This window comes from Sarcophilus harrisii, chromosome 2 (assembly GCF_902635505.1).
Source record: "Sarcophilus harrisii chromosome 2, mSarHar1.11, whole genome shotgun sequence".
In the NCBI taxonomy this organism is placed as follows: domain Eukaryota; kingdom Metazoa; phylum Chordata; class Mammalia; order Dasyuromorphia; family Dasyuridae; genus Sarcophilus; species Sarcophilus harrisii.
This window is the reverse complement of record NC_045427.1, coordinates 605539011-605549645: the sequence shown is the minus strand read 5'-3', so window position 1 is coordinate 605549645 and position 10635 is coordinate 605539011. Positions and strand designations below refer to the sequence as shown.

The following is a 10635-nucleotide window of genomic DNA, read 5'->3' as shown; positions in this document are numbered from 1 at the left end:
ATAGACTACCACAGGCAAGTCTCTATCTTGGTCATTACCAACAAAATTCTTGTCAGTAGTTAGTTGTTCTATCATTTGGAAAATGGTTTTCTATTTGAAAGCCAGTGTAGCTTCAGAAAGGGCCAAGGAATGGTTGACATGCTGTTTACATACCTGACAACTCCAGGAGAAATGCCAGATGCAGACATCTGTATACAACATTCACTGATCTAACCAAGGCTGTCAGTTGTGAGGGCCTATAGAAGATCATGGCAAAATTTGGTTGCCCAGAGAAGTTTGTCAGTATTTTATGCCAGTTCTATGACCCCTATGCTTTCATGGGTTCTTGATGATGATGCTGTCATGGTTTCCTAGTCACCAGTGGAGTGAAGCAGGACTGTGTGCTTGCTCCATGCTTTTCAGCATGATGTTTTCAGCTATGCTGTCAGAGGTCTTGGACAAAGATGAAAATGGCATCAGGTCAACTACTGCATTGATGGTAAATTATTTAACTTGAAAGGGTATAAACCAAGCCTAAAATGGAGGAAAAGTTGGTGAAATGTGGCTGAGTAAAAGTAAACACTGACATTGATATAATGTTAAAGTTTATGCAATACCTTGCATACCTAACACTCTTACTTTCAGGTTTGCAGATTTGATTTACTGCAAAAATCAAGTGACCCTTAAGGAAGTCCCTGAAGTTCTCTCCCTTTACCCTCATGATCTTTTTTTGGTCCATACAAAAACCTTTACCTAACTAAATCAATTCTGTTCTGGCTCAGTATCCTTTCACTTTGACTATGGAATTTTTTTTTTTCCTAAAACTGGTCTGTGAATGTTTAATTTGATTCTAGAGTAGACAGGCCTGAATTAGACCCAGTCTAGAGAAACTAGAATCCCACTTTGGATGGAATTTGTTGCATGAGGAATTGGAAATTGAGGGGATGTTCATTTATTAAGAATAGCTAAACAGGTCATATATGAATGTAATAGAATACTATTTGTAACAAGAATGATGAGCGGGCTGATTTCAGGAAAAAAATACTGGAAAGATTTACATGGACTGATACAAAGTAAAGTGAGCAGTAAAGTGAGTTCATATCTGCTCTCAGATACTTGATACTTATTAGTTGCATGATTCTGGGCAAATCACTTAACCCTGATTGTCTCACTCCCTCTTTACCCTCCCAAAAGATGCTGTACCCAGTAATCACAGAGATCTATCATATATAACTTTTTGAAAATTCTATTAAGGCACTTAATATGTTTCTTCTAAAAATCTGTCAGATTTAATTCAGCCAACAAGTCATTGATTTGATTGTATATAACATCCTTTACTGTATATAACATCTATGTACACTTTGTCAATGTGTTCATTTATTTTGTTTGATTGTCTTTTATTAACAAGGAAGAGTCTATTTAATAGGGACAAGAGGTGCTACTGTTTCAATGATATATTTTTTATTATTAATAAAATATTACATTAAAAAAGGAAACCTGGAATGAACAGCAAACCACAATAAGGGATGCCAATTAAAACTGTAGGGGAGGTACTCAAATTTGTATTAGCTTATTCATTTACCCTTTCTATAGGTATAGAAGGTATAAAAAAGAGAGATAAGATAGTATAATTTCATGACAATACCTGAGAGTATGTATATACATTATATACATCAAATAGCCTAAGTTCCATGTGTAGCTTTCAAAGTGGATGTGATTGTGCTTTTTCATAGCCTTTTTGTTTGTTGTCATTTTTTTTTCAAATTTCTCTGACCGTTCTTTTTCATATCCTTTTCTCTTTCACATAATTCTCCCAGTACCCCCACCCCAGCTTTTCCCTAAATCAAGAGGCACAGAGAAAAACCAAACCTCAAAACAAATAGAGTGAAGCTGCACAGATTCCCTCACTATCTCGGTCCCCAAAATTGATTTTCCATTTTGCATTCACCAGTGTGTCCAGAAGAGGGCAGCATGTCAATCAGTTCACGAATCCTGCAGTGATAGCGAAATGTTTTGAGTTAAAACGCCTTTGAGTCTTTCAAAGTGCTTTTCTTTTACAAGATCGTAGCAGTCATTTTTCTGGCTCTGCTCACTTCACAAAAATCTTCTCAGGTCTTTCTGTTAGGGGACCATGAAATAAAAGCCCTCTCCAAGAAGCTCATGCAAACATTGAGGTTGATGAGTTTGTTTCTGGAAGATAGTGAAGAGGAGAGACCTAACTGCTCATTTGGAAGAGGGCTTGGACAACCCTAGTGTTAGCACATACTCCAAGAACTGGTCTCTTTCTCTGTCACCTTCTCCCCCAGAGCTTGAGTCTTCTCTCACAAATGAGTGTGATCACTGAAAACATTCCCATATGTTACTTGTTGGAAAACACATTTCACCCTTCATCTTCTTTCCCAAATGGTGAGAAATATCAGTTTAGGACTGGTCCTTGGTTTGATTATGTTTTGTAAGTTTTGCATAGTTGTTTTCCTTTCCAGTACTGGATTCATGTTTTTCCTCATTTCACTCAGTCTCAGTTTCTCCAAGTTATCCGAACTTGTTCAAAATAGTACCTTTTGACATTTCTAATGACTAATTATGTACACATGTCATACATTGCCCCACCATTAATAAACTATTAATGAACATTCCCACCAATTAATAAACATCTACTTTGTTTCCTGGTTTTTGTTACAATAAAACTTTTAAATCTTTCTATATGTATGAGTCCTCTCCTTTCTTTGATATACTATTCACACCTCTCAAAATGTAGAGCACTTTGTACCTAATACCCATCTTAGTAATGTTTTTAGGAACCTATTGTTTCATATTGTTAAGCCCTGGGGACACAAGCAAAGTTAAAACTGAAATGTTTGTCCATCTGAGTTTGTTTTTATGGTCTATGAGAACATTGCTTCTCAAAAAGGTGAAATTATTTGTATACTATGACCTTTAGTTGGGAATTCCCTGATCCATGGCACCTAATATTCTTTCCCCATTTAGAGACTTGCTTTGTTTAACAAGTCAAAAATGGTGTGCTTTGGACACACTGATGCACACTCCTAGTTCCAGATTACTTTCTGGTCACTGGGAAGGGATACAGCATTTATACAGGTCCTAATCTCCTCTCCCAGCCTACTGAACTGATTCTTTTTTTTTTTTTTTAATTATTTTGTTAAATATTTTCCAATTCCATAGAATAATGTTTTAAACTAATTTTTTAAAAAATGCCCCAAACACTCCCAATTATATGTAATAAATTTAAGCCATCTTTTTAAATACATTTTGAGTTTCCTTTCCCCCCTCATTTCCCCTTCTTTCAGAAGGCAAACAATGTAATATAGGTTACACAGATGAAATCATTGCAATTTATGTATATATTAGTTCTGTCCTGTGATGAATTTAAGTAATGCTTTTGAAATACAAGTTTTGATCCTTGTTTTCATCTCGGAGAGATGGTTTTCTCTTCTAGTCCAATCTTGCTTTCTAACAAGTTCGTCTGTGTGTGTGTGTGTGAACTGTCAGAGATAAGGTATGATTTACTCCAAACAATTCAGGTATTTTCATTTTTTTATGTTTTAATATTTTTATTTTCCCCAGTTACATATAAAACCGTTTTTAAAAAACATTTGTTTCTAAAATCTGAGTTCCAAGTTTTATCTCTTCCTCCTCCCTCCTTCATTGAGAAGACACATGTGAAGTTATGGGAAACATTTACATAAAACTCAGATTGGGAAAGAAAATGTAGATCTCCTCTACCCCACCCTGAAAAAAATCTCAGAAAAAAGGTAGAAAAAGTATGTGTGTATATATATATATATATATATATATATATTCAGACACAATCAGTTCTTTCTCTGAGGAGTCTCCTTTGGAGTAGTCTTGGACCATTGTATTTCTGAGAATAGCAAAAAAATTCACAGCTGAACATCCCACAATATTGCTACTGTTTTGTAAACAGTACATTTTACTTTGCTTGAGCAGTAACCAGAGGCCCAGCAAAAGCAATAGCACTCCCTGGATGGTGAGAGTTTAACAATGACATTGCTCCCCAAAATTTGCACCATGTTGGTTGTACCAATTTTGTTATTTCTGGAAAACAAGGTTGTATTGCTGCTGACCACTGGACTGATGGCAGCAGCCTCTAACTTCTTCCTTTTTATCTGGTGAGGGATTATCTTTATCAAGGTTGACTGAAGGAATCTGATCTCACCGGTCTTTCTTAGGTGCAAAACATGAGCTTTTGTACTCTCTAGTCGGAAGATCTCTGTTGTTTTTTCCTCTTGGTTCAGCTCTCTGTCAGCCCCAATCAAGCCCACTCTTCAACAATTGAAATGATAATTTGCTAGAAGGAAAATTGACATCAATCAAAAGAATCCAAATAAGCCTGGTAATAAGAAGGTGTAAGAAACTTAAACTTTAGAATACAGAGAAGAATGCTTTTCTGAGTTTGATAGTGATGTTTTTATACCTAATAATATGGTCAATTTTGTGTAGGTGTCATGTACCCCTGAGAAAAAGGTATATTCCTTTCTATCTCCATTCTGTTTCCTTCAGAATTCTATCAAACCCAAGCACCTCTAAAATTCTATTAATCGCCTTAATTTCTTTCTTGTGTATTTTGTGTTTGGATTTATGTGAATCTCTCCAGATTTCCTCCAGACAGAAATTCACCAGAAAATAAAATATCAGCTTTACCTAAATAATCTATTTATTCCATGTCATCACAATTAAATCGCTATAAATTGTTGTAACGAGTTAGAAAAAACCCCCACAAAGTTCATTTGGAAGAGCAAAAGAACAGAAACCAGGAAAAAAGGAGGTAAAAGAAATAGATTCAGTAATATGAAATGTTAACCTATATTATAAAGGAGAACCTTGTTGAAGTGTAAAAAGGAATATTTTGATTATTTTAAACTATAATTTTATTGGATAAACAAAACTTATGTAGTGAAGAATATAACGAAAGATTTCGTGTTCTGTGAACATTTCCAGTTCTATTTTTTCTTGTAAAAATGTATTGTAAAATCTGGTTTTCAACAAAGATTTTAATTGTCATAAAAAATCCTTGATCTGATAAGGGGAAGAAAGGTTCATGTCACTATCCAAAACTTTTCTGCCCTTTTCTTCTCAACAAGCTCATGCCTGAATGAGAAAGACGCAAACTGTATTTAGTCAAGAAAAAACTTGATGTTCTTATTGAATATTTTGAAAAAACCTACATACTGGCATAGGACAAAAGGTAGAACTTGTAGCAAGGATCTATATTGAGGATAGAATGCAGGAAAGCTGAGAAATGATACTTTGGCATAACATGTATGCTTGTATGAATGTTTAACAATCTTTTACAAATAACAGGAAGGCAGAAAGAATGCCTTAAAATTGCTTTCGAAACCAAAGAGCTAGACAGTCTTCAAAGCCAAAAGAGACAGCATCTTTGGCTTAGTTTAAGGAAAGGTCTGTGTCTGGATAATGCATCTCCAAGTCTAATTCTGGAAGAGGACTTTTCTGAAAATGAAATACACCAAAGTCTGTTGTTGGGAGGTAAATTTAGTCAGGAAACTAGTCCAAGAAGTAGATATCTACAGGGAGAAGAAGGAGTGCACCTTTAACCATTGAGCTTGCTTGCTCAGATGGATACAACTTCATTCTTTCTATTGGGTAATCTTGGGTTAATTTCTGCTCCTGGGGAATAAGCAAATGGAGTATACTAACCTCTCTATTGCTTTTACCTAGAAATTCTTAGCTTGACATCCCCAGACCCTCGAACATCTGTGAAATTTCAGGGTGAGGAAAAAACCCACATGGGAAAAATTATTTTCCCTTCTGGATTCAAGAAATTTAGTTTTTATTGAAATGTTTAAAAGCTTTATTTTAAAAATAGGTCTTGAAAGACTGCTAAAGGGATTCATTACATCAAACCATGATATTAAAATGGTTGGGAACCCCTTGGCAAGCACTGCTGAACAAGTTGCTGTATATGATTTTGATAAAATACTATTCGGCTGTAAAAAATGACAAAGAGAATGGTTTTTGGAAAAACCTGGGAAGACTTGTATGAATTGAGAAAAAGTGAAGTGGGGAAAAAAAGCACCAGTAGTACATTGTACACAGTAACTACAATATGATAACTATACCACTGTGAAAGACTTTGGTGCTGTGATAAATACAATGATCTAGGATGATACCAAAGGACTCATGGTGAAAAATGTTAACCACATTCAGAGAGAGAACTGATGATAGCATTGTGGCTGATATAAAGCTCTGTTTTGAATGACTACTCATTTTTAATGGTTATATTGCTATTCTTTGCAATGACTGAAGAAAGGACTCAAGGGGGAGAGTATCAGATTGAAATTGTAAAATAATAAGAATATTTTAAAAATAAATTCATTAAACTTAGAAGAAGTGAAAAAAGAACTTCAACACAAAATCGATATGAGAGAGTAGGGGTGAAAAACCAAAGTACATTAAATGAGAAATAGAAAAATAAATTAATAAGAAGAAATATAGATGGAGGCTTCTTAACCAATGATGACCCTATTACTCAAGTATTAAATTAAAACTCACCACAAGAATCTCTTTAACTTTGTGCCATTTGAAACTTAGAAAATGGTTATAATAGGTTACACCCCTAGAAGATCTGCTAGAAAATTCTAATAACTTCTCAATGGGTCTACTGATTTTCTGTCTTTTCTTTTTTCTATTCATCTTCCACAAAGTTAACGCAAGAATTATCCTAAGATATTGTCATTACCCTATTCCCCAATCTTCAGACATCCTCCACTGTTTCTTAGGTAAAGTGCAAACTATCATTTTAAGCCCTCCACCATCTGCCTACATCAACCCCATCTTTCCCAGGTGTTTCACATTAATGTCTTCATGTTCTCAACATTAAATGCAAACTTAACTTTTGCCATTCCTCATTTATTTTCCACTTCTCTCTTCTCTTTTGGAAGCAGAGGTCTGATCAACAAGAAAAACATCTTCCATAACCCCAAGCAGGGAATATTTCCCAGGCAAAAGAAATTTTGTATAGCTAGAGCAGCTCAATTCAATTGAGACTTCAGAAGCTAAGGTCAATAAGGATAATGAAAGACTTTGATATTTTTCCCAGCAAAATTTGAGCACCTAAAGATGAGGGTCCATTTTTACTTTTTGTTTTTAGCTATGAGACTTAGCAAGGACTTTACTAGAGAGTGAATGACAAATTTCAGAATATAAATTGGGAAGGTAAGGATGGACCGTCCAGACAATAAGTCTGAAGAGCAGAGACCAGTACTCCTGGTAGGTGAGGAGTCTGAGGAATTGTAATGAGCCCTTCTGAGTGGGGAAAGGTCTTGCTCTTTTCCTAAGTTTCACTGGTCCTGAATGCCTCTATCTGCTTCACTTCTTCCTCAGTGAATCATTCACTCAGCCATCACAAGCCAAACTCTCTTCATCTTTCTTTTTTCTTTCTCATCTTTTTTATGAACTAGTAGAAATATTTGTCCATCTCACATGATCATCCCACAAGCCTCATACCTTTGTCTCTGGCAACAGTTGATGTTGGACACTTCTCATGGTGCTTAGGACTGGCTTTGGACCCTGCATAGACTTTCTCTTGGCTAGATGAGTAAAGGAGTAACCATCATGGCAGCAGAGGAAGTAGCAGAGACTGTGCAAGTGTATCCATCTATCTATCTGTCTATCTATCCATTCATTCATTCATTCGTTTTTGAAGAAATGGCTTTTTAAAAGTGTTTTTAAAACTCAAATAAAACTTTATTATGAAATCCATTTATACAGTAGATTATCAGGAAAGTAAGTGAGGTATTAACTTTTATATAATGTAACATGAGGATCATTTAAAGATAATAGTCATCCAACCCACAATATACTCCAGGGATGGAGAAAAAGCTATGCTCCCCTTTACTTGGATAAGATGTAATATGCAACTTGGAATTAAATCTCCAATTTTCAAAAACTGCAACAAAAGCAATGATTCACTGATATTATTATGTCTTCAGACCACCAGAAAATATTTATAAAAAATAATTTTGTCACTGACAAATACACTGATTCAATGAAAGTTTACCAGTTTTATTCACAACATATAAGCAAACATTATGTTCTCTTTACTGAAAGTGTTCTCGTCAAATATCTTTAACCAAAGGGAGAAGATTTTGTTTTTTTGAAGGGAGTTTGGAAAAACTGATTACAAAAACCTTTCAAAGAAAACCCATTTGAAATGTATAAAGCAAACTAATACTTTATACAAAGGTCAATTCAGGTTAGATTGAATGAATTTCAGTATTCTTGTTCTTAACTGTTTTGTCTATTTTCTTCTTTTTATCTTTGTGCTTTTTTTTCCTTTGCTCTTTATCTGAGTCAGAACTATAGCTACTCCTGGATGAGGATTCATGTGCTCTGGAAGAATCCGAGCTGATATCTCTGCTGTCAGAATCCGAGCTTGAGGAATCAGAGTCCGAAGACGAGGGGGAAGAAGAGGAGGAATCCGATGATTCAACATTCTGTTTCTTTGCCCTGAAGATCTTGGGAGCGTTTTTGAGATGTTCTCGTAATTCATCCGTTAAACCTCCAAGACCTATGCAAGTAAAGAAGTTGATGGCAAACCGAGTGTTTCTTGGATGATCTCGGGGCAGTAATCCCTCCAAGAACGTCTGCAATGTTTCATCCTTCAGTCTGGCATTCAGTCGAGGAAGGCCCATGCATTCGCAAAGTTCTTGGAAAAGTATTTTGACAAAGATTCTGCTGGAAGACGTAGTTTCTTCACTCAGAGTTATACATTCAAGAGCGCTCCACGGAAACGCGTCAGTGTAGAAGAGGTGAGCAAACATCTTGGCAACATTTCTCATTTTGTTGGTTTCCAAACGATGGATGGTATCGTATTGTTCCTTGAAAATAGTCTCAAAGGATTCCAAGAACTCCTTTTTCAGCCTGCAGAAACGCCCTGCCAACAAGCCAAAGAAATTCTCATACGTCCTCTGTTGGGCACGGCAGTCGAGTATCATACGGCCAAGTTCTTTTGTTTGGCTGGCTGGGAACTGCAGTTTCAGCAGTTTGTGAGCGCATTCTTCAAAATCTAAACTTGACTGAATGGCAAGATAAACTGTGCGACGAAATAATGCCCGATTGATCTCTGTTTTGTCCTGGATAGAAACCCTCCGTCCTTCTTCCTCCTCATGCGCGTCTTCCTCTTCATCCTTCTCCGCTACTTGTAGCATCTTGGTCTGTGTGTGAATCACTGTCCCCTTCCCCAAGAATTTCTTTCCTGATACTTGCGTATTTCTTTTCGTTTTCGATAAAGTTTGGATCCAGCTTGAAGACATCGAGTGCATCCTCGGGATTATGATCCTCTTCCAGTGGAAGAAGATGAGTGAACTGGTCTTCTTCCTCTACCAGATCTAGTCCTTCCAAAATGACCGGATGGCCCTGGAATCCGTCCTTACGGACTGCAAACATCACTTCGATCATGTATTGAACTCGTTTGTCAGTTTCGGCTTCGTGGAGAATGAGGCGGAGGCGCCCAAAGATCGCGTCGATTCCCCTGGGGGACACTTCGTTTAATCTGAGACCGCATTCTTGAAGAATTCCAATGGCCACTTCGACACTCTCCTCTGTTGGTCTTTCCAGAAGTAAGGTGAGCATCTCTAAACATAAGACTTCATGGGCCACGTTCTGATTAACAAGGTGGGCCGCGAATCTCGAAGCCGTTAGACAAGCTTGCTTATCATTTCTACGAAAGCCCTTCCGAAAATTGAGGATGACCCTCTTGAGGATAAGTTCTCCAATGTTGGGGAACTTGGAATTGATAATGGCCACAAGAGCCGCATAAACCTGGGTAAAGACTGGACATGCACTTAGTGCTCGTAACACGGAGCGACACAACAGTCCCCTTCCCCTGACGATATTTTCGTGGAGGAGTTCCTGCACGATAATGCCGATGTTGGAAATGTTCGCTTTATTGATAAGACCGTTGATGGACTTCTTTAAGGCCTCCCAGCTCATCCTTTGGGCCACCAAGCCGTTTTGATCCGAAATCTGCTCCTGCTTCATCCTGAGCTTTGCAGGAGGACTATAGGCGCCGCCTGTGTGTGTGAAGGGCGGATCCACGGCACCGTTCTTCTTTGTCGGAGGCTCGTCCTGCGCAGGAGAGCTCCGAGTCGTCGGAACTCTTTCCCTACTCCTGTCTGATGAAGGGGAGTTTCTGAACCTTTTCCGATTAGAAGCTCTGACGCTCTCTCTCCATCTACCTTTTTCAGTATCCCTCCCTGGAGATCCCACGGTCCTACCATGCGAATGCCCTCATCCCGAACATTCTTGATGTGACCTGTTGTGATCTCTGTCTCGAAGGAATTGCTTCTGTTCTTCATATCTCTCTTCCTGAGAAGAACACCTCGGATAAAGCTCCTTTCTTTCATGACGAGGATTAGGGTTTATCTGGACCATGCTACTTTTCATTTTCTGTTGTTTGCTTTCCTCTGCGAGTAGTCTGAAGCTGTACTCAAACTGCTCCAAATGGTCAGGAAGCGTTCAATAATCTGGTAGTCGGTTTTTCTCTCCCGATTGGAGAAAATTTCCCTGGAGCTCCACCACAACCCCTAATGCTCGAATACAAAAGAATTTTGTTTTCAAGCTACCAAACTCAGCCTTAAGGAGAGATGGCGA

General features: G+C 37.5%; 1 pseudogene; it reads right to left on the bottom strand.

The window, feature by feature from the left end:
* Window positions 1–5103: 5103 nt before the first annotated feature.
* On the bottom strand, window positions 5104–10428 carry LOC100922870 (annotated as a pseudogene).
* Window positions 10429–10635: the final 207 nt, after the last annotated feature.